Source organism: Hirundo rustica, chromosome 31 (assembly GCF_015227805.2).
Source record: "Hirundo rustica isolate bHirRus1 chromosome 31, bHirRus1.pri.v3, whole genome shotgun sequence".
Lineage (NCBI taxonomy): Eukaryota > Metazoa > Chordata > Aves > Passeriformes > Hirundinidae > Hirundo > Hirundo rustica.
Window position 1 is genome coordinate 449392 of NC_053480.1, and position 26531 is coordinate 475922.

Consider the following 26531-nt stretch of genomic DNA (forward strand, 5'->3'; position numbering starts at 1 on the left):
GAATTCAGCACTCATTTACCCTGCCAGGACCCCGCATTTACCCCCCCAGGAACCCAATTTACCATTCCAGGCCCATAAATTATCCCCTTAGGACCCCATTGACCCTGTGATGGGTTGGTTTCCATGGAAATGGGGGGTGCTGGCAGAGTAAATGGGTCTCTGAGGGGCATTTCCCTTACCCCAAGTGTCCCCAGTGATGTCATCCCAGGAATTCCCATCTGGATTTGGGACAATTTTAATGAAAATTCCCAGAAAATTCCCCAAATTTGTCCCAAATCCTGTGTGGGGAGTGAGGAGGGGACAAGTGACACCAGCGGTGTCCACCGGTGACGTCACCACCCTCCATGACATCATGGCGGTGACATCACTGTCCCCCCAGCAGCCTTGGGATGTCCTCAATGGCTTTTTGGCACCGCTCGGCCACCATGCAGCCACCGGGGCCACCAGGGCGACTCGAGAGGAGCCTTTGGATGTCCCATAGTGTCCCCAGCAGGTGACATGTGGCCAGGCGGGCGCTGGCTTCCCACAGCCGCTCGAACTCGTTCACTGTGGTCACCGAGGCCTGGGAGACATCGGTGGATGCCTCCTTTGTCCCTTCCAAGGCAGCCTCGATGTCCCTGAGCTGGCGCTGCAGCTCCTGGGGAAACGCCTTGGCTTTGTCACACGCAGCCACCAAGCTCTTCAGTGGCCCCTGGGCCACCTCCACCTGCAGTTCCCTGCTGGTGGCTACCCCTGCCTGGTTGGTGGCCACCACGGCCTCTTCCTTGGCCTTGGTGGCCGCCACCAACTCATCAGAGGCCGCTGCCATCCGGGCTTCGTGTGCGGCCAGTGCCGACTCCACCTTGTCCTTGCTCAGGGCCAGCGGCACCTGCCAGGCCACAGCCACCAGGTTGTCCCCAGCTGTCTCCCAGCTGGCAGCCTGGTCCTGCTGGTCCCTGGCCCGGGCAGTGGCGGTGGCTGCAGCGGTGGCCTCGGTGGTGGCCACGTCCCTGCAGGCATCGCAGAGCTCAGTGGCCTCCTTGGCCAGCTGGGCCCAGCTGTCCCCAAGCGCGGCCACCGAATTCCGCCAGGCGCTGGCCGCGGCTGTCACACGGGCCCAGGTGGCCCCCAGGGTGGCCCCGAGGGCAGCCAGGGCCTGGCCCAGGGAGGTGACACCAGGGTGGCCCAGGGTGCAATGGAGGTGACTGATGAATATCTCCAGGGCTGTGTGCAGGGATCTTGGGGACGTGGACAGCAGCACGTCCCCATCTGGCCCGGCCACGGTGGCCACCAGCTGGCCCAGGGTGGCCACCACGGCCACCAGTGCCTCCAGCAGCTGGGGAGGGGACAGAGGAGATGGCAGAGACCTCGTGGCACCCTGGGGTCCCCTTTGTCCCCTCCGGGAGGGCGCAGCTTGTCCCCTCTGTCCCTTTGTCACCCCCTGTCCCCTCTGCCACCCCCCACTGTATCCCTCTGCCACCCCCTGTCCCTCTGCCACCCCCCGTCCCCTCCTGCCACCCCTCTGGTCCCTCTTTGTCACCCCCCGTGTCCCTTCTGCCACTCCTGTGTCCCCTGTGTCCCCTCCCGCCACCCCGCGCCGGGATTGTCGCACCTCGCGGGGCTCCATGGCCGCTGGGGACACTCCAGGGACACTCGGGGAACAGGCAGGGGACACGCGGGAATGTGGCACGGGAAACGCGGCGTGGTCGGATGGGGGTGTGGCGCAGGAAGATGTGACGTCACGGCCCCGGCGCCACCCCCCCGCCCTCGGGGCCACCGCGAGGTCCCCAATGTCCCCCGAGTGTCCCCAAAATCCCCCTGAGTGTCCCCAATGCCGCCCCCCATGTCCCCAACAAGTCCCAAGGGTCCCTCTGATGTCCTGTTGGGGACACGCTGGGGTCCTGTTAGGGACACTGCGTGGTGACCCAAAACGCGACAGGGGACGTCAGGGTGTCTGCGGTGTCCCCGAGGGAAGGACACGGGGCTGTCCCCAAGGTCCCAAACGCCCCCCGGGATGTCCCCATGCCCCGGCGGTGACAGTGCCACCCCCGTGTCCCCACCCTGTCCCTACCCCTGCCCCGCCAGCGCCTCCTGGGCCACCTCCAGCCTCCGCGCCACCTCCTCGTGCCCCTCCCCCGATGTCCCCAAGGCCACCACGATGTCCCGGAGCGCCCGGACAGCGTTGGGGAACCCCCGTCCCCGCGTCCCCAACAGCGTCACCTCCCTGTCGCGTGTGACAGCGGCCACCAAGGTCTTGAGCGCCCGCGTCACCTCCTCCAACCGCCCCAGCACGGCCGCGGTGGCCTCGTTGGTGGCCGCGGTGGCCTCGGCGCTGGCCCTGGCGGCCGCCACCCGCCGGGCGCGGTGGCGCAGGCGCTGGGCCATGTCCCGCTGGTGGCCCGCGGCGATGGCCAGGTGACGCCGCGACGTCCCCAAGCCCCGCCGGGCCACCTCGCAGGACAAGGCCACCGCGGCCAGGGCCAGCAGCAGGTGACCGTCCTCAGCCACCCCCAGGGCGGCGCGGGCCGAGTCCAGGGACACTGCGGGGGACACGGGGACACCGCACAGGTGGCACCGGGGACAAGGCAGTGTCACCAGTTCCAGCCCAGTGCCCCTGGCCCAATTCCAGCCCAGTGTCACCAGTTCTGTCCCAGTGTCACCAACCCAGTGCCACCAGCCCAGTGTCCCCCGTGTCAGCCCATTGTCACCATAGCAATGTCACCAACTCAGTATCCCCAGTCCCCTCCCAGTGTCCCCCTCCCAGGCCAGGGGAAGGTCTGAACTGGTCTGAACTGGTCTGAACTGGTTCATACTGATCAGGGCAGGGGAAAGTCCCTGTTGGTCTGTATAAACTCATACTGGTCTGAACTGGTCAGAACTGGTCCCCACTGCTCTTAACTGGTTCATACTGCTCCATACTGCTCTATAGTGGCTCATACTGGTCTAAACTAGTCTAAACTGGTCTAAACTGGTCTCTACTGGTCTAAACTGGTCTATACTGGTCAGGGCAGATATATATACTGGTCTATACTGGTCTGAATGGGTTTATACTGGCTCATACTGGTCTGTACTGATCCATACTGGTTTATACTGGTTTATACTGGTTTATACTCACGCACAGCCGCACACAGAACCATCAGCACCATGGCCAGCCCGTGCCCGGCCTGCAGCCAATGCTGGCACCGCCGTGCCCATCGCTCCTTGCGCTCCAGCATCTCCGCTCTTGCCTTGGCTAAAGACCCGACCTGCCGCAGATGCTCTGGGTCCTCGTCCCCGAGGGTCCCCAGGGCCATCGCTGGGGTCACCGCGGCCTCCCAAGCCATCTCCAGATCCCTCAGGGCCAGCTGGGCCTGGTCCAGCGCGGCCTCAGCCTGAGCCAGCAACACAGGAACGCTGCCCGGTGTCCCCAAGGCCTCGGCCAGGGCCACCAGGGCCACCAGGGCCTTGTGGCATGCGGCCTCTGCCGGGGCAACCTCAGCGGGGAGGGCAGGGGGGGGACACCTGGGGACAGGAAAGGGGGGTCAGGGTGGGTAGGGAATGGTTCGGGGGGTCCTAGGTGAGGTTTGGCTGTAGAGGCTTGAAGAAGGGAGGGCCCCATGGCCTGATCCTCCCCCAAGGGGCAGAATTCACCCTGCCAGGACCTCAGTGGCCCTTGTGGGGCTGGGTTTAACCCCTCGGGGCCCGGATTGCTCCCCCAGGGCTCCATTTCCCCTGCCAGGACCCCACTGACCCCCTCAGGGCCCATTCGTCCCACCCAGGGCTCTGATTTACTCACCCAGGGCCCTGATTTTCCCCTATTCATCCTTTCAGGACCACACTTAACCCTTCAGGACCCCACTGACCCCTCAGGAGCCGCATTTATCCTTCCAGGACCCCACTGACCCACCCAGGGCCCATTCACTCGCCTCAGGGCTCTGATTTATCCTGCCAGGACCATGATTTGAAATTTTTGGGGGGGATTGTTTTGGGGATCCAGCAGCATTTGGGGTCCAGGATTTAGGACTGTTTTCAGATCCAGGATTGAGATCTTTGGGGATTATGTTTGGGGCACCCAGCTGCATTTGGGATCTGTGGGTTTTTGGGATCCAGGATCTGGGATTTGAGGTCATTTGGGTTCATTTATTGGGATCCAGCAGGATTTGGGATCATTTGGGATCCAGGATCTGGGATTTGGGATCATTTAGGATTGGGATTTGGGTATCCAGAAGCATTTGAGATCTGGAATTTAGGATTTTTGGGGATCCAGGGTCTGGGATTTGAGGTCATTTCGGATCATTCCTTTGGATGCAGCAGGATTTGGGATCTGGAACTTAAGATTGCTTAGGATCCAGGATTTGGGACTGTTCCTTGGGATCCAGCAGGATTTGGGATCATTCGGGACCCCTGGTGTCCCCAAATGCACCCCCGATGTCCCCAAAGGGTTCTTTTGTCTCCCCTTTCCCATTCCTTGCCCGCCCATTCCCGCGCTCCCCTTCCTGCCACTTCCAAGCCACGGCCCCTTCTCTTCCCATTGGTTGCTTCTCCCAAGGCTCCGCCCCCCTTTCCCTGCCCCCATTCCCACGCCCTTCCCAATCCCCGCCCCCTCTCTGCTCCGCCACTCCCCATTGCTCCCTCTGGAGCGCCCCACATCAGTGTCACCATCCCAGTGCTCCCAGTGCCACCGCCCCATTGTCCCCATACCAGTGTCACCATCCCAGTGCTTCCAGTGCTCCCAGTGCCACCGCCCCATTGTCCCCATACCAGTGTCACCATCCCAGTGCTCCCAGTGCCACCGCCCCATTGTCCCCATACCAGTGTCACCATCCCAGTGCTCCCAGTGCCACCGCCCCATTGTCCCCAGAGGAATGTCACCATCCCAGTGCTTCCCAGTGCCACCACCCCATTGTCCCCATACCAGTGTCACCATCCCAGTGCCACCACCCCATTGTCCCCATACCAGTGTCACCATCCCAGTGCTTCCCAGTGCCACCACCCCATTGTCCCCATCCCAGTGTCACCATCCCAGTGCTCCCAGTGCTCCCAGTGCCACCACCCCATTGTCGCCAGAGGAATGTCACCATCCCAGTGCTTCCAGTGCTCCCAGTGCCACCGCCCCATTGTCCCCATACCAGTGTCACCATCCCAGTGCTCCCAGTGCCACCGCCCCATTGTCCCCATACCAGTGTCACCATCCCAGTGCTCCCAGTGCCACCGCCCCATTGTCCCCAGAGGAATGTCACCATCCCAGTGCTTCCCAGTGCCACCACCCCATTGTCCCCATACCAGTGTCACCGTCCCAGTGCCACCGCCCTATTGTCCCCATACCAGCGTCACCATCCCAGTGCTCCCAGTGCCACCGCCCCATTGTCCCCATACCAATGTCACCATCCCAGTGCCACTGCCCCATTGCTCCCATACAGTGTCACCATCCCAGTGTTCCCAGTGCCACCGCCCCATTGTCCCCAGAGGAATGTCACCATCCCAGTGCTCCCAGCGCCACCGCCCCATTGTCCCCATACCAATGTCACCATCCCAGTGTCCCCCCTCCTATCCCTATGTTCCCAGTTCCAGCCCAGTGTCCCTGGTCCCATGACAGTGTCACCAGCCCCCTCCCAGTGTCCCCAGTTCCATCCCAGTCTCCTCAGTCCTCTCCCAGAGCCACCAGCCCAACGTCCCCAGGGCTGCCTCAGTGTCACCACTGCAGTGCCACCAGTTCCATCCCCGTTTCTCCTCCCAGTGCCACCAGTTCCATTCCACTGTCACCAGTGTTTGGAGAGGTTCCAGGTGAGAATTCCCAAGGATTTGGGGGTTCCCAGCTGCCCAGGTGAGGATTTGGGGTTTCCCAGGTGTCCCATGTGAGGCCCCAGGGAGGTTTCAGGTTCCCAGGTACCCAGGTGAGATTTTGAGGAGTTCCACATGAATCTCCCCAGGAATCTCGGTGCTCCCATCCCCCGTTGTCCCCCTCCCCCCCCACCCTCCACAAACTTCATGGACTCCAGAACTTTCCACCTCCCTATTCCCTCCCAGATGCACCCACAGCCCTGGGGGTTCCCAAACTTCACCAAAACACCCAAAAATGCCACAAAAATACCGCCCCCCCCAGATCCCCTCGGGTGCCCACTGGGGGTGACCCCAGGGGTTTTGGGGTTCCCACCTTAGGTTCCATCCCTGTCCCCATCCTGGAACTCTGAGCACCAAGAGCGTCAAGGCTCGGAGGAGGGAGGGCCCCACGCCCTGATCCTCCCCCAAGGGGCAGAATTCACCCTGCCAGGACCTCAGTGACCCTTGCGAGGCTGGGTTTAACCCCTCGGGGCCTGGATTGATCCCCCAGGGCTCCATTTCCCCTGCCAGGACCCCACTGACCCCCTCAGGTACCTGATACCCCCTGCCAGGACCCTGATTTACCCCCATTCATCCTTTCAGGACCACATTTAACCCCTCGGGGCAATCATTTATCATACCAGGACCCATTTTACCCCATCAGGACCCCATTTAACCCATCAGGATCTCATTTATCCTTCTAGGGACCCATTCAGCTCTTTCAGGACTGTGTTTATTACCCCACAACCCTGATTTACCCCCAAGGGGCGGAATTTGCCCTGCCAGGACCTCAGGGACCCTTTTGGGGCCTGGATTGATCCTGTAGGGCTCCATTTCCCCTGCCAGGACCCCACTCCCCCCCTCAGAGGCCATTCACACCATCCAGGGCTCTGATCTCCCCTGCCAGGACCCTGATTTACCCACATGCATCTTTTCAGGACCTCATTCAACCCCTCAAAGTCTTCATTTGTCCTACCAGGACCCACTTAGTCCCTCAGGACCCCACTGACCCCTCAGGGCCCCATTTATCCTTCCAGGACCCCACAGACCACCCCAGGACCCATTCACCGCTCTGATTTACCCTGCCAGGACCCTGATTTGGAATTGGATTTTTGGGATTGTTTTTTGGGATCCAGCAGCATTTGAGGACGGGGATTTGGAATTGTTCGGGGATCCAGGATTGGAGATCTTTGAGGACTGGTTTTGGGGTACCCAGTAATATTTGGGATCTGGGGTTTTTTGGGATCCAGGATCTGGGGTTTGAGGTCATTTGGGATCATTTCTTGGGATCCGGCAGGATTTGGGATCATTCGGGATCCAGGATTTGGGGTCATTTTTGGGATTGTTCGGGATGCAGGATTTGAGGTCATTTGGGATCATTCCTCGTGATCCAGCAGGAGTTGTGATCTGGAATTTCAGATTGCTTGGGATCCAGGATTTGGGACCATTCCTCGGGATCCGGCAGGACTTGGGATCATTTGGAACCCCCGAAGTCCCCAAACCTCTCCCGAGGTCCCCAAAGCGTCCCTTCGTCCCCCCTCCCCACACCCCGTTGATGGCCCCGCCCCTTTCCCACGCCCCATTAATTCCCTGCCCATTCCCCTGCTCTCCCAGGCCCCGCCCCTTCCTGCGCCCCATTAATTCCCCGCCCCCCCACGCTGCCAGGTCGTGCCCCCTCCTCTTCCCATTGGCTGCTGCTCCTAAAGCTCCGCCCCCTGTGTGAATGGGTGGGGTCTGGGGGGTTCAATCAATTGGGGGGTGGTTTCGGGTGGGGGGGGTGGTAGGGGGGGTCCCATGGATTGGGGGGGTCCTGGTGAGTGGGGGGATCCCATGGATTGGGGGGATCCTGGTGAGTGTGGGGGGTCCCATGGATTGGGGTGCTGTGGTGAGTGTGGGGGTCCCATGGATTGGGGGGGTCCTGGTGAGTGTGGGGGTCCCGGGTGGGGGGGTCGTGGTGAGTAGGGGTCCCATGGATTGGGGGGGGGTTCCTGGTGAGTGTGGGGGTCCCATGGATTGGGGGCTGTGGTGAATGTGGGGGTCCCATGGATTGGGGGGGGGTCCCAGCGCTTTGGGGGGGTCGGTGAAGGGGGGGCAGTGAATGGGGTGGTCCCGGTGCTTAGCGGGGGCCCGGTCAATTGGGGAGGGGTCCTGGTGATAACGGGGGGGGGCAGACAGGACCGAGCCCCAAGGGATCCCCCCAGTGCCCCCCCAGTCCCGGCGCTGTTCCCGGGGATGACCCCACCTCACTGGGGTTTGGTTTGTTCTTCCCTACCCTGGGAAAAAACGACTTTGGGAGTTTTCTGTGGGAGTTCTCGCCTCTTCTCCACTCAGCCGAAGGGCGTTGGGGGTTTTCCCTTTCTGGGGACAATCAAAGCCATTGCACTGCTGCTCCTAATTCGGGGTAGGAGAACTGACGGCTTTCCTCTGAGCCGGAGGCAGCGAACACGCAGGGCTGGGAAAGGCGGGCCGGGAGCTGCGGAGAACTTTGTTTGTGTTTTCAGATCAATGCCGCCTCGGGCCCGGGCCCATCCCAGGGCTGTTCCTCATCTCCGCCTTTCCCCTCACGCAGCCCGGGGGGCCCGGAGAGCGCGGGCCGAGGCTGGGCCCTGTGCACAGCCCGCCCCTGGCTGCGATTGGGCGATTGTGCCGTCACTCGTGGTTCTGGCGCGCTGATTGGGCAGAGCGGGGCCAAGCCCGGCCCCGGGGCCGCCCCCTCCCCGGGCGCCGCTGGCGCAGCAGAGCCGCCCTTGGCGGAGCGTCTGTGCGGGCCCGGGAGCGGCGGCAGCGGCCGGAGCCCGGTGAGGCGGCGGCGGAGCTCGGAGGCGGCCCCGGCGCAGGTGGGAGCCGCGCTGGGTTCTGCCGGGGCTCGGGGCTGGCTGCGGGCCGAGGGGGCGTCCGGGGGCTCTGGCGGGTTCCTTGTGCCATGTCCGCCCCGTGTTGCCCGTGGCCTGAGGGCGCTGCGGGAGCGGCTGCCCGCGGTCTCCTTGCCGCTGGGGCCTCGGCAGGAGCCGGTGCCGGAGCAGCGCTGCCTCGTCCCGCTTCCTGTGGGGAGCACGGAGGTGGCTGCTCTGTCCCCGGGAGTGTGCAGGAAAATTGGCGTCTCCAGATGTTTCTGTCCCCAAAGGAGACAGAGGAGTTCTGTAAAAGTGACTTTCTTCCTGAACAAAGGGAGAGGCCATGCGGCATTTGCCATGGGGTCTCTTTGATCGTTGTAGTACGCTGCCTCCTTTTTATCCTAATAGATAATCTGATCCCATCCCGTGGTGAAACGTCTCGTTCTTCATTTGAGTGGATTGATCGGCCAAACTCAGGAGCTGGAACTGTCTGGTTGGTTATTATTTCGAGGATATCTTGTCATCTAATTGTGGCATTGAAATGATAAATGGGTTCTCTGGCTCGTGATATGAATTCATTAGGGTTTCCATGGGTTGCTCCTTGGTGTTGTAGGATTTGTTCTGGTGGCCGTTCATCTTTTCCCCATTTTTTGTTGCTCCCTCCAGCCAGGGCTGCATCAGTTGATCTCTTTTCTCTAATTAAATCATCACATACTTGGATTCCCAACTGAGTTCTCTGAACTTGTGGTAGCAGGAGCACCCCAGTGGTCTCATGCTCCCTGTGTGACACAGGCAGGGACAGCACATGTTGGAGTGGGGAGAGGGATGATTCCCCCCCAGTTCTTTTAGGGAAGTTTTCACAACATTCTCCATTTGCTGTTTTCCTTTGCAGCTGTACCAGTTTCTGTTGCAGAGTCAGATATCCTGAGTGTGGGCTCTGCCTTTGACTGTGCAAATTCCATCTGTGCAAGCGGGCAGAGCTTGGGGTGAGGGGCAGAGGGAATCAGCCCAATTCCTGCCCCAGGCAAGAAGACCCTGCTGCATTGTCCACACTTTTCGCCAGAAGTGTTAATTTACATTTCTAAAGCTCTTCCTGGATGCCTGGAGCTATGCTTCCCTTCCAGAGCAAGCCTTGAATGACTCACGGATGGTCCCCCCACAATCTGCTTTTTTTTAGTTTTTGTTGTTCTTTAACAATATTTAGTAAGTGTTTATTTCTTAAAGGGTCACTTTTAAAGCTCTTCTAGTTTTGCAAAATGCAACCTAAATGTGAACATCGAAAAACTCATATCAAAATTCTGCCATCACTAAAAGCCACGATTCTGGAGTGTTTCTCCCAAGATTCAGGTGGTTGTAAAGTCCTTTGCCTTCTGCAAAGCCCTGAGCCAGGCACAAGAAAGCGATGGAGTCTTCAGGTTCTGATTTCTCAAGATTGCACACTTTGTTTATTATTTCTTGTCTTACAATTCCTTCTGTGCCCAGCCAAGATCTCTGCAGGTGCTCTGGCATCTGATGACTCCCCCTGAGCTGGGAGGTCGTTGTCTCTTATATGAATTATTACTTGTTCTTTATTTACAGTTACTTGCCAACACCTACTACCTACACTAAACGGGTCATCTCTGCTCTGACCCAATCTCCTTAAATTACTTTGTGCCACCGTCACCACAGAAAGTGGAGTGCGTGAAGAAGAGAGAAGAAGCAAGAGACAATGCCCCAAATCCTCCATCTTGCTCCCTCTACTTCTGTACTCGAGAACCTAAAACTGTGATTTTTCACCCTGTGATAAGCTAAACTCCAGTCTTTCACACTCTTGTGGCCTGTAATTCATCTGTCAGTGTTGGAAGCCTTTCCCATGGACTGAGGTCAAAGCCAGTGTCTTCCTGGGCTCTGTGCCAGGGTCTCAGACCCCCCCTGTCCAGGTCCCTGACCTTCCAGGGCAACCAAAGGAATGCCCTGGACGCCAATGCGCACACAGACGTACACAGAAACACTCCAAAGCAATCAAGTTTCTTCTACTTCTTTTCCTAGGTGAAAAAATTGATTCTCACATCCCTGGCCCTGACCTAACTGACAATATAAAAGCCGAATTTTTACGAAAAACAAAAATTCTAATGTTGTATTCTTATCCCTGAAACTGTGGGAAAAACAAAAAATCCCCAAGCCATGTTTTTTTAGTGTTAGAGAGTCAAGGCATTACTTGATTCTGGCCAGGATGTGCAACAGAAATCATTTCATCCACACATAGCCCAGGTGTGAAGAGAAACTCATTCCATGACATGTGAGTTTTACTAGATTTTTCCTAAAATTTATGCAGTCTGAACCCAGAGAAATCTATTTGTTTAATGTCCGTTGCTTCCTAGTTGTGAAGTTCTTAGTATTTGGTTTCCAGTTGGGGTTGGATTTCTTTGCCTGTGATGTTAATTAGGTCTGCACTCCTGGATTTCCTTATCATCCTTTTCCAGACCAGGTGTCTCCAACTATTCCAGGGGCAGGGTCTGGGGCAGATGTTCCTTGGTGTTTGCTGATGGGCTTTGATGTTTTGTTGATGGTCGTTATCTTTGTGGGTATCTTTTGTGCTCTTCCCAGTCTGTTGAGATGTCAAACTCATCTCTGTAGAGTGGTGTAACATCCCTTAAAATGAAACCTTTAAAATTCCTTTTCCCAGGGCAAAGGCAAATCAAGCCTGAGTAGAGAAATAAAATAAAAAATACTTTTAAAGTTGGAATATTTTTCAGCAGTTTAATGGCAGCCAGCCCAGTGTGTGTGTGCTTGAGCCCCAGAGTGGAATTGTCACGTTGTCTTCCCCAGCAGCTGTGGCGAGTGCAGGCACAGAAAGCACTGAAGCTCCAGCAGTGGCAGCAAGGATTGGGCCGCAGTGGCTGGAGATGCCAAAGGAGGGTGCCCAGGCAGACTATTCCAGCAGAGGATGTGTGGGCAGGCACAGGGGCTTCCCCTGCTGTGGAGCCCTGGCTGCTGCTGCCTTGCCTTCAGTGCAGGGTCAGTCGTGGCCTCCCATCCTCCTCCTGCAGCCGGGATGTCCAAATCTCCGGGGCTTCAGAGACCTTGAGCCGAGGGTGAGGGGTCCCCCCGTGTTCAGCTGTGCTGGGGCTGTTTCTGTGCTCAGGGACACTTGGAATGGGCCACGCCACTTGGCCACCAGTGCTGCTTCTTCCCAGTCCTTAGGCAGGACCCGATGTCCTGGTTGGATGTTGTGAACAGCAAAGTCCCAAGGCAGGGGCTGTGCCAGCCGAGCTTCCTGTTGGAGAGATTTCACCAGAGACAGGATTCTGGCCACAGACTGCTTTAAATACACATCCCTTATGTCCGATGCCCCACTTGGTGGAGAATTAGCAAGGTAAGGAATTCCAAAGCTCAGTTACTGGGGGGTAATTGCATATCTGCCCTGGATCTGGCTCCTGTTCTTGCTAAAGTCAATGGCAAAAGCCATACCCATGGCATCTTGGTTTCTATCACCAGCTTCAGAAAGTGTTTCTTCATTTCCCCATTCATTCTTTCTACCTGGCCTGAGCTCCGGGGGTGCCAGCGGTTGTGGAGGTCCCATTGTATTCCTAAAGCTGCCATAACCCCCTAAAGGATCTTTCCTGGAAAATGGGTTCCCCTATCTGAATCTATTGCTTCCACAATCCCTTCTCTTGGAATGATTTATTTTAGAATTACCTTACTAAGTGATCCAGTGATTACTGAAGAAGTCAGAATTGCTTTTGGCACCCTGTTAGGTGACATGGTGTCAGCAGAAGATATTTGAGCCTTCCTGCTCAGGGCATTTCAGTCCCAGGCTCTCACAAGCACACACTGCTCTGCCGGTTGAGCTGACCATGTGGGCAGTAACCTGAGCTTTGTCTAATTCCCTTTCCTAAATAACAGCCTGTCTTGTAACTCTTTTCCCTTCTCCTGCCCTTGAAGACCCATCCATAACCATATTTTCTCCCTCAGGCCAGGGAATGTCTCATAAATCTCTCCTAGGCTGGGTCTGGAGCTCTGTCACTTGGATGCAGTCCTGGGTTTCTTGCCAGCCCCCTGTCCAGGCTGTTGAAACAGGAGGCTGGGTTCAACCCTTCCCCTGTCCTCAATTCTGCATCCTCCTGTGCCACTGAACAAGTTTCATACTGTAATAACCGAGCACAGCTCTTTTGGTTATCAAAGCTTGAACTTGATGCCAGACTTGAACAACAGGAGCTCCTTGTGCTGTCAGTGTTCAGGCCTCAGGTCCCCTTAGAGCTGTGGCTGCACAATTGTGCAGACAATGAGGGGGCCACTCTGGCCAGTGGGTTAAATATTGTAGCACAAGGATTCCTTTGGCATGGCCCTGTTTAACATTCACATACAATTCCAATTTCTTTTCTGAGTCTGGAAGAGCCATGGCTGGGGCATCAATCAGTTTGGGTTTTTTTAATTTTCTCAAGTTTAGTTCTCTTTCTCATGTCCATACCATAACATTGAGGCTGTCTGGGGTTAGAAAGTCATACAATGTTCTGTCTAGAAGAGACAATCCTCAATCCATGTCCTGCAATTTCCTATTGATCCTCAGAATTGTCTCAGCTCCTTCGTAGTCCTCGGTAATGTTACTTTTGAGATTCCCTCAGCCCTTTCTGGGTCAATACACCACAAACCTTCAGTCAAAATATGTTCCAAATATTTAACCTTTTTCTCCACCATTTGTGCTTTTTTTTTTCCCCAAATACTCCAAGATGCTTTTTAGTCTGAAAATAGAGCCATTTCACATGCTTCTCCTTCCTCTAATTGTCCTCCTGATTGAAGCAAGTCATCCACATCCTGCATTAACCCAATCCCTGGGGGTGAGGTGAATTCTTTTGATATTTTCTGCAAGGCTGGCCCGAATAAGGCTGGTGCTACTGTGCAACCCTGCAGTGGAACCATCCATGTCTTTATCATATTCTCCTTTTCCTCTTGTTCCCATTCAAAGGCCAACTCCTGTTCAGCATCCTGTGTAAGTGGGCATCCCCAGAAAGCATCTTTTCCATCAAGTACTGAATGGTAGCAGTGTGAGGAGGGAACCTGGTTGCAGCTGGTGTAAGGATCTGAGACTGTGGGGTGCCTCGGTTTAATAATCTCATTTCTTATTCTTAGGTCCTGCAGCATTCCATAGATTCCATCTGATTTCTTGATTGGCAGCACTGGAGCATTCCAGGGAGAGATGCCAGGCTCCAAAAGCCCTGCCTTTAAGAGGGGCTCAATGACAGGCTGTGAGCCCTTCCTTCCCTCCCTTGGAAGAGGGTATTGCTTTTAGACACCACTTGTCCTGGTTGCTTGAGAGTAATTTGGAGAGGCTGGGTGTCTGATTTTCCCGATTTCCCTGGGGCTGCCCACACTTCTGGGTTCACTTCAGCATCGGCCTTGTCAGACATTTGACACAAAGGTACCCCAGAACTAGCAGTGGCAATGCCTCTGCCAGGTGCTTGTGGCCGAGCCCGTCCCCTGGGTGCTGGGGCCCCCTTGGGCCCTGGGGTTCATCCCTCAGGGGCTGTAGAAACTCTGCCATGGCCTTTGGCTTCACCTTGGCCTTTTCCTCACCCCTTCTTGCATTCACCTGCTGTGCCTTTGTGACCAACTGCTCCAGGGGCTTCTTGTGCCACTGCTGCAGCCCCCCTGACTGCCTGTGGGTGCTCATCCTCTGACAGCTGCTGAGCTCTCTGCAAGGGCATTCCTTTCTGCAGTGACCCAAACAAAATCCTTCAAAGATGATCTTGATCCTTGCATGAATAACCCACATTTCCCAGCTGTTCCTTCCTGCTCCTGGTCCTTGTGCTCGCGCTGCCCTCCCCAGCCCGTATCCCAGAGGCGGTGCCTGTCCTGCCGCAGTGTCCCAAGGCGGCTCCCCCGGCGGGCAGGGCCGGCAGCTCCACGGGGCCGGGCAGCGGCCGGGGCGTCCCGCAGCCTCCTGGGGGCCGGGGGCCACTGCCGGCCTTGCCCGGGGGGTGGTGGGGTCAGGCAGCGCCCGGCGCTGAGCCCCGGCTGCCCCACAGCCCCGGCCCGGCCCCGCAGCTCCCCACAGGCCCCCAGCCCGTGCTCCCGGTGCCGCACCTCTGCGCCCGCTCCTGCTGCTGCCCAGCACAGAGAAACCCCCTGAAATCCTGACCTCCTTGTTTCCCTGTCCTGGAAACCGGGGATACAAAGGATCTGGGTCAGCTGACAAATTTAGAGGATAAGACCCTGATGAAAAACATCCCAGTCCCTAGTATTTTTCTCTTCCTCCTCTTTTCCATCATCCTTTTTCCTACCACAGAGATTCCTCCTGCTGCTTCTTGCTTTAACCGTATTCCTGTACACTTGCCTTCACCCTAACCCTTCCCAGCACACCAACACCATCCATCCCCAGTTGTCTAAATCCCTTCTTGACTTCCCTTATTGCCCCTCTGGTTGTCCATGTCCTTAAATTGCCTCTGGGAGAATGTGCAAACTGCCTCAAGATTCTCCCAAGGGACCCTTTAGAGATATTTTGGGATCATCATCCCTTTGGCCAGGACGCTTTCCTGGCTTTCCCTTTTCCACCCTGCATGGGTGTCCTGCCATGTTTGCTCCCTGAAGATGCCAGTGTCCTCACTGATGAGATTTTCAGTGCTCTCTCCCTGGTGACTTGCCGGGGGCTCCTTTGCAGGAGTTTAAATTCCCCAGCATTTAGGTGGTTCTGAAGTCCCGGCCTCTGCAAAGCTCTGTGCCAAACGGAGGAAAAGACGGAGTCTTCAAGGTTGCATGCTTCGTTTATTAGTTCTTATCTTACAATTTTCTCAGTGTCCGAAACATGTTTGCCATGGCTTGGACATCTGGCGACTCCCCCTGCCCCAGGGCTGCCCTTTATCTTTTATACTAATTGCTACGTATTTCATATTTTCTATTTCTTACCGGTGTTTATTCACTATTACTAAAAAGGTCATCTTTACTTTGACCCAATCCTCACTAACTACTTTGTGCCATGTCACTGCAGAAATGGAGTGAGGGAAGAAGAAAGAAGAAGAAGGAGACAACGCCCCAAATTCTCCATCTTGCCTCCATTCACTTCAATACAAGAAATCCAAACCCATTGTTTTTTCACCCTGTGATATACTAAACTTCTATTTTTCATACTCTTGTGGCCTGTAAACCTTCTTACAGTGCAAGAAGCCTTTCCCATGGACTGAAATCAAATCCAGTGTCTCTCTGAGCTCTGGGCTGGGGTCCCAGACCCCCCTGTCCAGGTCTCTGACCCTCCAGGGCAGCCAAAGGAATGCCCTGGACTCCAACAGTGACTCTTCACAGCCCTCCTGATCTCTCACTCGTCTGTCTCCTGGACACTCTCGGGTACCCAGTCAATCCCTGGTGCCGCTGCCACCCAAGGGAGCCGATCACCCAAACTGGGTGAGGCACCTTCAGCTCCACTCACTGCCTGCTGTCCCAGATGGTGGAAGGAATTCCAGCGGCGCCCCAAGGTGTGTGGAAAACTTGACATCACCAGAGGTTTGTGTCCACAAGTAAGAGAGGAGTCCTGTAAAAGTAATTTTATTCATAAAAAAATGGAGAGGCCATGGGACATTTCCCATGGGGTCTCTCCAATTGTTGGAGGATGCAGCCTCCTTCTCCTCCTGATTTTCCCAGCTACATCTCTCTCTCCCTTTCCCCATTGGCTGAAGTATTTGAGAGGTACAGACTTCCCAATCCCCCTACTACATACCCCCCTTATGATGCACCCCACTTCTGCACAGGTAACGATATTCACAGCTCTGTGAAGTCTTTATTTTTCTTCTTGAAGCTCATGAATTTATCAGGCCCTTGACTGAGCAGCAGTCTGTGTCGTCAGTTCATAGCATTTTCTGGAGCTGATGGCTTCTTCTGTGCCTTCCTTATGTACAAGTGCCTGGCCCTATCCCCAAGCAGATTAACAGCGTGTGTTTGTAAAGACACTTTGCTCTCCTTCCTTTCCTGGGGGTGCCCCGTTTGCGGGACATTGCTCCTAGAGCATGGGGCACCGCCGTGAGGGGAATTTGGGGAGGTGGGAGGGGGGAGCGCCAAGGCCGGGCCCCCCCGCGCTGTCCTGGCGGGAGCGGCTGCAGCGGGGACCGAGTGCGGGCGGGAGCGGCCGAGAGCCCAGCGCTGCCCCAGCCCGACCTGCCCCAGCTCCATCCCTGCCCCTGCGGTGGGATGCTGTGGGTTTGGGGGGAAGAGGGAGCCGGCAGTGGGTGCTGGGCCTGGGGGCAGGAGGAGAAGGGAAGGAGAAGCAGGGTTGAAGAACAAAATGTTGATGCACATGGGAGGAGAGGGTGGGATTGTGCAGGAGAAAGAGGAATAGTGGGAGGAAGAGGATTGTGAGGAAGAGTAGGGACACAGTAGGAGGAGGAGCAGGAAGAGGAGGCACCACAAGGTTCCAGCCCTCCCTGTATCTGCAGCCTCCCCCGAGCCCCAGGAGTGTTTCCCTCCCCACATGCAGCAGGTGACCCGGGAGGGGAATCCATGATTTTCATGGGAGTGAATCTTGGTGTTTCTGAGCTTGATTGAGCTAAATGTTGATGCTTTGGCATTTTGCAAGCGGCTGAATCTTTTAGAAGAGGTTTTGGCTGAGTCTTGATGTTTGGTGACTTTTGGGATGAATCTTCTTTTGAAGGTTCTTACAGACCAGTGTGGCAATTCTTACATAGCCAATGCCTTCCTGAGATAAATTTGTGCAAGGAGGAGCCTCCAGCCTAAGGCACTCTCCTCTTGTTTTGTCCCCATACCAGGATTTTTCATTCCCAAGGAGTGGCTGAATGGAGGAGGAGGAAAAGCCCCGGAGATGCCGCACGAGGAGAGGCTGCAAACCCAGCGCAGGGAGCTGTGAGGAGCAAAGACCCCCCCTGTGCCAGGAGGGCGGCCAGAGATCCAGCCAGAGCTCAGAGCTGGTGGAGAAGCCTCATGGAGGGGAGAAGCCCCACAAGTGCTTGGAATGTGGGAAGGGTTTCAGCTGGAGATGCAGTCTGATCCGGCACCAGGTGATCCACACTGGGGAACAGCCCTATGAGTGTGGGGAATGTGGCAAGAGCTTTGGAAGGAGCTCCCATCTGAGGGAGCACCAGAGGATCCACAGTGGGGAGAAGCCGTATGAGTGTGGGTAAATGTGGGAAGAGCTTCAGAGACAGCTACAGCCTGATCCAGCACCAGATGATCCACACTGGGGAAGGGCTCTACACCTGCTTGGAATGTGGGAAGAGCTTTGGGTATAGCTCCAACCTGAGGAATCATCAGCGCACACCGGGGAGAGGCCCTACGAGTGTCCCGAGTGTGGGAAGAGGTTTCACACCAGCTCCAATCTCCTCATACATCAGCGGAGTCACACAGCAGCAGAAGGGCCTCTCCTCTTCGACTGCGGGAAGGGCTTCAAGCAAAACTCAAACCTCACTGTCCACCAGCGCATCCACACTGGGGAGAGGCCCTACAAGTGTCCTGAGTGTGGGAAGGTGTTGAGGGTTAAGTCTCCTGTAGAATTTTTTCCCCCCTCCCAAGTTGCTAGGAGACTAAGTGCTGAGTGCTTAACCTGGACAAAAGAACTGATAACTTAGTTTTGGGGGAGGGAGAAAAGCTCCCGGAGAGAGATGAGGGTGGGCGGATCGCGCGGCTCTTTTCTTCCGGGGGGGAGCACCGATCGGGCCACGGCTGGCTGCTGGAGTCCACGGTTAACGAAGGAGTCTGGTCCTGGGAATTCTACCATCTGTTGGAGTACCCAGGAATTTGGAGTTTCTCCGCTGTCCTGCTGGATTTTGGGTGAGCCCGAGTCCCGCCGCTGCGGCTTCTCTGGCACTGCCACCTCTGCCTGCCGAGGACACCCACCCCCTGCCTGCGGAGGGCAGTCCACCGCGCCTGGCTTCCAGCCATCAGCGCCGGAGCTTCCACCGTGTGCCCTCGGGGTTCTTGGTTCTGTTCTACTATTGTTATAATTGCTGTTGGTTTTTTGTCTGTCCTGTTATATTTACTAGTAAAGGACTGTTATTCCTTTTCCCCATAGCTCTGACTGAAAAGTTTATTTTTAATCTTCCAAATTATAATAACACGGAGGGAAGGATTCAAATTCCTCATTTCCTAGAGAGGCCTGCCTCTCCATAGCAGACACCTGTCTTTTCAAAACAGAGACAGAAGGGCTTCTCCAGGGGCTCTCACTTGACCGTACACCAATGGAGACACCACTGAGGGAAGCCCTGCGAGTGCCCCAAGAGTGGGAAGAGCTTCGTGCGCTGCTCCAGCTCCATCCCCTGTGGGAGGATCGGCACTGGATGATTCCCAGTGATCCCCTTTGGGCAGAGCCCTGGTGATCCGTGATCCTGGTGATCAGTGTTGGGAAGACACCTGGCTGGGAGTGCTCCACATCTCCCTGGCTCCCCGTGGGCACCTGGATCAGTGCAGGGGCAGGAACATCCATGAGGACACAAGACTCACATTGGGAATTCCTTGGGCAGATCAGATTTGTTGACTTTCCACCCCAGAAAATCTTTTGTGTTCAATCCTATCATCTGGGGGCATCAAGGAATACTGGATGGTCTTGGAGATCTTTGTGAACCTCAGGGATTCCACGATTTTTATTTCCTATTGCCCAAGGGTGTCTTCCACAGCCAAATTATGATGGATTGGGGCCAAGACTAAGATTTTGGAGACAGTGGGGTGGAAACCCCTCCAAAAAAGGTTCTTCCCTCCCACCCAAGCACGTGGATCCTCAGCTGGCACTGACACAGCAATCCTTTTCTTTTGGTCTCGATTTGCTTTTCATTTCTCTTCATCCCTTCAAAATATCCAACACTGGGGTAACAATAAAGACATTGAACTGGGACATGGGTGAGGACATGGGGGACATAGACATGGTGGGACATAGACATGGAGAGTGACATGGGGACACATGGACATGGACAGGGATGTGGCCGTTCATGGGGACATGAGGGGAAATGGCCACAGGTGGAGATGTGGGGGACAATGACAGGGATGGATTTGTGGTGGGGAGACAGCCATGGGTGAGGACATGGTGGGACATGGCCAGTGACATGTGGGGACATGGCCGTGGCCGGTGCCATGGGGGGAACTTGCAGGGGCTGTGGGGGATGCTGGGTTTGAGGGAGTTGAGGGTTCCTGGGAGGGACTTGGGGCTTGCTGAGGGCTTTGGGAGACCCTGGCAGAGGTTGTGGGGCAGCTGCTCAATGACCCCTGAGCTGGACCCCCAGCTGGGCATTGGGCTCCTGGAAGGGAATGAAGGTCCTTGTCCCCAGGAGGGAAATCCCAGCAGCCCCAGGGTATTGGGGGCAGCTGAGAGGCCACAACAAGGAGGGGAAAGCCAGACAGAGCTGTCCCCCTGCAGAACTGCACCCCAAAAATCCCAAACTCAGGGATTCCTCTCAGGACAACACTGCGAGGAGGTGCCTGAACTATGGGAAAGGGGGAATGGGACCCCCAGACTGAGCAGGAGGGGTCTGGAACCCCCAAAACCAAGCATGGGGTGGAGTGGAGAAGAGGTGGAAGAGCAGGGGAAAAGAGGGACCCTGAAAGAGTAGTTGAGGGGGCTAGGACCCTCAAAGTGCATTGGGAGGGGTCCCACTCCTCCTTTCTAATCCCTGGGTTGGAGCTGGGGCTGGTTGGGCTGGGACAGCACTGGCCTGGGGTCCCCCCATGCGCCGTCTCCTCGAATTTCCCTGGTGGCTTTGAGGGGTCCTCATTCCTTTTGGGGTTTTTTGGGTGCTGTGCTGGGGTTCAGGTTCCACTTCAAGGAGTCCCCAGAGCGGGGTGACACAGGGGGGACACACGGGGGTCCCCATTCCCGATCCATCCTGGGGCCCGTTCTGTCCCCTCCCGAATCATGGTCCCCCCGCAGGGTCCCCCCAAGTCCCTCCCCACTGCCCCCAGTAAACAGGACTGGGGTGAACTGGGAAGCTTTATTGGGAACACTGGGAGCAGCCGGGCAGGGACAGAGTGACAGCAGGGCTGGGGGGCACGATCTCGCCCCAAAATCAGCGCAGGGATGGAGCAGGGGGTCCCGGCCAGGTCCAAGGCCACAGGGAGGGGCTGCAGCCGCCGGCGGCTCAGGAGCTCTGTGAGCAAAGTGTGGATGACACCGGGCTGGAGAGCCCCAGGGGGAGCACACGTGCTCTTGGGGAGGGGAGACATGACTACCTAGACCCCCTCCACCCACCATCTTGCACAGGTAGAAGCCGAGTCCCAGTGTCAGGGAGATGAAGCCCAACACGGAGCCACTGATCCCTCTCAACATCTTGCTGTGGGTGGTGTCTGGCGGCATCTCTGGGGGGTCCGCAGGGTTCAGGACCCCCAAAACCTCTCACAGACACCCCAAGCCCCTCCAAGCTCCCTCCCAGTCTCCCTCAGCCCACCCAGTACCCCCTGTAACCTCCTCCCAATCCCTTCCCAGCCTCCCCAGGACCCACCAAAGCCCCTCCTGTCCCTCTCAGTATCCCACAACCTCCTCAATTGCCCCCCACCTCCCCAGGACAACTATCCTTCTCTCAGTCCCTTCTCAGCACAACCCACCTTGTTCCAACCCCGGCGTTCCAATCCCCAACCTCTTTTCACACCCTCCAGGCTCACTCAAATCCTTCCCAGCTACTCCCAGCACACCCCAATTCCTCTCCCAGCTCTGCCAGTGCCTCCCCCGTGCCCCAGTGCCAGCTCAGGGGCTGTTCCAGGTTGACGTGCTCCACCTGGCAGCTGGAGGTGACCCCATGCCAGGGGGTTGGTTTCTAGTAGCAGCAGGAGCTGGTGGGTGCAGTCCCCATTGAGGACCATGCCAGTGGCTACCACGTGCCCTGAGGGCTCTTGCTGGCCCTGGAACTGAGACATGACTTTAAAGAGTTAAGATTTTAGCTAAGGGTTAGAAGCAATTTATATTGATCAAGATGTAAGTTAGATTAGGAAATGGTAGGTTAATGATTATTAGATGCCCAAGCTAGAGCTAACTGTTATGAGTTTGTTTATAGAAAAAGTGGAGTAAGTGAAGCGTCATAAGAACAGATTGAAACCAGTAAGAACAATGGCCAGCACCTGGACTTGGTATCAATCAGTCACGAAGCAGGGGACCTTGGACAGTGCCAGAGGGTCACAGAGACCTGATGAAGACTCTCCTGACTTCATCCTTGGAGACCACTGACCCAATTCGAGACCACCGACCCAATTCAAGAGTAGAACTGCGCACGCGTGAAGGACTAATAGCCTCATTTTAATAGAGAGCAGGGATGGGAGGTGCTGGGGTTATGCATATGTATTGTATGTAAGAACTTGGAAAATAAATAGAGAGCAAAGAGCCTTGTTCGGCGTGGCCATGCCTTTCGGAGATGACTCCCGTGCCGCCCGCCGGTGTATAAACATACCACTTTCTAACTTTAACTAGTTAGAGGGTCCTTGTCCGTGACTATATCAGTTTTCAGTGACTCAGTTTGGCAAGCCAGGCAGGAGAAGGTTCTGCTCGGCTGTGGGACCAGCTCAGGTGGAGGACCCCCTCAGGGCGCCCCCGCGATATTCCTGGAAGAGTGGGCTCCGCTGCCCTACCTGTTCATCCAGCAGCAGACAAGAACTCCTGACTACTAAAACTCCGGACAAAAAGGTATGTTTATACTTGAAAAATAGGTACCTTTTTGGTATAGGCAGTTGGTAAGGCACTGAGAGACGTCTCGTGCACAATGCATGCCTCGGTTGCTCTGCAGAGCCTGGTTTGGCTTGGTTTGGTTTGGTAACCCGTGTCCCATGGTGGGGAGCGGCAACCGGTTTTTGTTGTGCCTTGATAATCTGTGTCCCTTGGTGGGGGCAACAGTGGCAGTAGGACAACCGGTTTTGTTGTCAGTTTGTGGTTTAAAGGTACCTTGGTCATCCATAATTCGAGCGGCTAGCCTGAGTTTTAGGATGCAAAGGGTCCCGTCGTGGGTCGCAGAAAATCCTGATTGCGGCTCCGCGAGCGCTGGGTGTGTGTGTAGTGTGCACAGATTTGTGTTTTGTGGGTTTGCGTGTCTAGGCTGTGGAAGAATTATTGGTGCACCGTGTGTGTTGTGTTTTGTAAGAGTTTGTGTCGTAAGTGATTTGACCTGGAAGGCGTAGGCATGGTCAGGAAAGGCTGTTGGTAAGTCGTGGGAGATGTGCCACACACAACTTGTGCCTCTGTAGTGTGCTTGCAAGCTTGATTGGTATCTGGGCAGTTGTACTTGGTTGCCAGCAGAGAAAGCTGTTAAGCTGTTGTACCGGGCTGTGGAGAGCTCAGATTGTTGTTGCTGGCAGAAGGGGATTTTGCCATTTGCTGTGCCATAGAGGGCTCAGTTTGCTAGAATCTGGGACTAGCAATTGTAAGGGGAAATCCTGATTTGTGGTTGTTACACTGTGTGAATGCGTCCTGACTGTGAGAACAATTGTGAGAGAGTTTGTTGAGACGTGCTACCAGCACGAAGTGATTGAGGAGTTTGGACCCGCGGTTCCATTTTCGGGCAACTGAAATGGCCGGGGAAAAACGAAGCGAGTGAGGTGTATGAAAACCCTTAAAGCCCCCTCCCTGCTGTGACTGTGGTGTGTGTGTTTTGGTTATTCGCTGTAGCTGTATTTTTGAGGCAACATTCATCTTGGGTCAAAAGTTGTAAGTGCAGTAAGTGCTGAGGTTAAAGAGTTGAGTAGCCTCTGAGAGCTGAGACGTGAATGTTTTTGAAGTAGACTGAGGACAGACAAAGGACAGGACCAGTTTGGCAAGAAGGAATAGAAACCCTTGACAAGAGCTTAGTTGTGATTTTAGGTACGGAGGTTGTGTTTGTAGATTGTTGGAATTAAAATAAGGGTGGCTTTGGTCTGAGAACTCAGTCTGGCCAGATGAATAAAAGGAATTCCTTTACCTAAGTGGTTTAGGCTTGACTCGTAGGAGTTTGTGAATTCAGCAAACTGGTGAATAGACAGAGAAAATAAGAGAATGTATCTAGAAGGTTTATATCAGATGTCTGTTGGGAGACTAGTGGCTCTGGATTAGGAGCAATGGGCTGTGGAGAATTTAGAAAGTCAAAAAGAAGTGAATGGAATAGCTTGTATTTTTGGGAATTTTCCTGCAGCTTTTGGTATATCTAGAGGTTGTCACTGTGCCTGTGTGCTTTTGCAGTGTAAAATTTGTGCAGGATGTTACTATTATTCTTCTGCTAACCGGTACAGAGAATGTGTCCAGTGTAAACAACAGCTCCTTGATCAAGCTGATTTAGAGCAACAATTTCTGTTTCAACTCCAGCTCCACCTTTAACTCCAACTGCATCTTTAACCAAAGCAATTTCTACTTCAACTCTGTCTCTAGCTCTAAGCACAGCTGAATAAACTCTGATTTCTACTTCAAGTTCAGCTTCATCTTCTATTTTATCCCCTAGTCCGACTACTCCACTTACTCCTAAATCTCTCCCACTGCCCAGCAGTGACAGTGAGGAAGAGTAGTCCGCTCCAAGGGTTCCTACAGCATAACGGACTCAGAAACAAACCAAAGAAGAGAACATCACAACAGGGAGGCAGTGTTTGCTCATGTTAATAAAAACTGAGATGGACCGGAGGATCTCACCCTGGGAGACCCTCTGGTTATAATGAAACTAGGGAACAAAGAAAAAAAAAATGAAGTTTTGATAAACACAAGGGCAACATATTCAGTGTTAAATAAAGCTTTAATACCAATAACAGATGATTATGTTATGGTAAAAGGGGTAACTGGCCAATCTGAAAAAGCTTATTTTTGTAGACCATTGAAATATAAACTTGAGAAACAATTGGGAATTCACAGGTTTTTGTATATGCCCAATGCTCCATTAGCACTTTTGAGCAGGGATCTATTGGAACTATTAGAGGTTAAAAAAACCCAAAAAACCAAAAAAATACCCCAAAAAACAAACAAACCAAAAAAAAAAAAAAAAAAACAACAAAAAACAACAAAAAAAACAAAAACAAAAAACACAAAAAGAAAAATAACCAACACAAAAAAAACCCACCCCCCCCAAAAAAAAACAAAAACAAAAAAACCAAAAAAACCCACCAACCCAAAAACACACCCCTAGTTAGAGTTAAGTAATACCCCCTGAAGAAAACTTAAGGGATTAGCCTAGTGATTGAATTTTTTTTTCCTGTTAAAAAGCCTGATGGATCATAGCTGTTTATAGGATAACTGAGGATTTATACCCAGTGGTTCCCAACCCTTACACTTTGTTAACTTGTTTAACACCTGAACTAACATGGTTTATTGTTTTAGATTTAAAGGATGCTTTCTGTTGCCTTCCTCTCCATGAAGCCAGACAGAAATTTTTTGTATTAGAATAAAAAACTCAGCTCACATGGACAGTGCTTCTGCAGGAGTTCAAAAAAATTGCCCACCTTGTTTGGAGAACAACTAGCAAAAGATCTGGAATCCTGGGAAGCTCCATCAGGAAGACAACTGTTACAGTATGTGGACGACCTCCTGATAGCTACCAAAACTCAAGAGGCGTGTCTGGAGTGGATGGTAAGCCTCCTAAACTTTTTGGGCCTACAGGGGTATCGCATATCCCAGAAGAAAGCCCAGATGGTGAAGCAAACAGTTATTTACTTGGGCTACAAGGTTAGTACTGGATAAAGAACCTTCAGACAGGATCACAAGGAAGCAATATGCCAGACCCCAAAACTCCAGACAGTAAAAGAACTGAGAACTTTTCTAGTCATGACAGGGTGGTGCAGACTGTGGATTTCTAACTATGGGTTGTTTGTTAAACCTCTGTATGCCCTGATCACAGAAGGGAGCAGGGATCTCCAAAAGAAGCAACTCGAGCCTTTGACCAGCTAAAGAGGGCCCTCATGTCAGCTCCAGCCCTGGGACTTCCAGACGTGAGTAAATCATCCTTTTTGTTTTCACATGAGAAGCAGGGGATTGCCTTGGGAATACTAGCACAAAACCTGGGCCCGTATCGCAGGGCAGTTGCTTAAGCAGCTGCATGCAGCAGCTAAGGGATGGCCAGGGTGCCTCAGAGCCATTGCAGCAGTGGCAGTGAACATCCAAGAAGCACGCAAGTTCACCCTAGGCCAGAAGATGACCGTGGCAGTATCCCACACAGTGTCTGCAGGCCTAGAAGTGAAAGGGTGACATTAGCTCTCCCCACAGAGATTCCTGAAGTACCAAGATGTTGAGATTGTGGTAACTAACATTTTGAATCCATCTTCTTCCCTCAGCAGGAGTGTGGGAGAACCAGTGATCCATGAGTGCCTGGAGGCCATCGAAGCCACCTACTCCAGTTGCCCAGATTTGAAGAATACCCTGCTAGAGAATACTGAGACCTGGTCCACCGATGGAAGCAGCTGTGTCATCAGTGGAAGGCATGCTGGGTATGCAGTTACCATGAGCAGAGAGGTAATAGAATCTGGACCGTTACCAACCAACACCTCAGCACAGAAGGCTGAAATAACTGCCTTAACTTGGGCTTTAGAGCTGGCAAAAAGAAAGTTAATATCTACACAGACTTAAGGTATGCATTTGGGGTAGTTCATGCACTTGGAGCCGTCTGGAAAGAAAGAGGACTGTTGAATTGACAAGCAAAAAAGTATTAAACATGCACAAGAGATAATAAAACTTGGAGGCAGTCCAGCTACCTGAAAAGGTAGCCATCATGCATATCAAGGCACACCAAAAAGTGAGCTCTGAATTGGATGAAGAAAACAAGCTGGAGGGCAGAAAGGCAAAAGAAGCAGCTAAAGGTGAGATAGGCAGTCTTAATTCCAGACGGGCAAATTTCCGTTGAAGGTAAGCCAAAGCACAGTAAAAAGGACAAGAGGGGTGGGCTATTACAGATAAAAGGAAAGGAAGACTTATGTTCCCCCTCTTACATGCTATAGTCATTAGTGAAAGAGGAACATGAAAAAAACCACATTGGGGAATAAATTAATTATTTGAAAGATAGAATCATAGCTAGAAATTTGTAAAATATAGTA

The 26531-nt window shown here is 54.2% G+C and overlaps 2 pseudogenes; one reads left to right on the forward strand and one right to left on the reverse strand.

Moving 5' to 3' along the window:
• The first annotated feature begins 11852 nt into the window (after positions 1-11852).
• LOC120764575 (zinc finger protein 239-like) lies at positions 11853-18550 on the forward strand (annotated as a pseudogene).
• Positions 18551-19774: 1224 nt separating this feature from the next.
• LOC120764531 (class II histocompatibility antigen, B-L beta chain-like) overlaps positions 19775-26531 on the reverse strand; it is a 60508-nt pseudogene continuing 53751 nt past the window's right edge.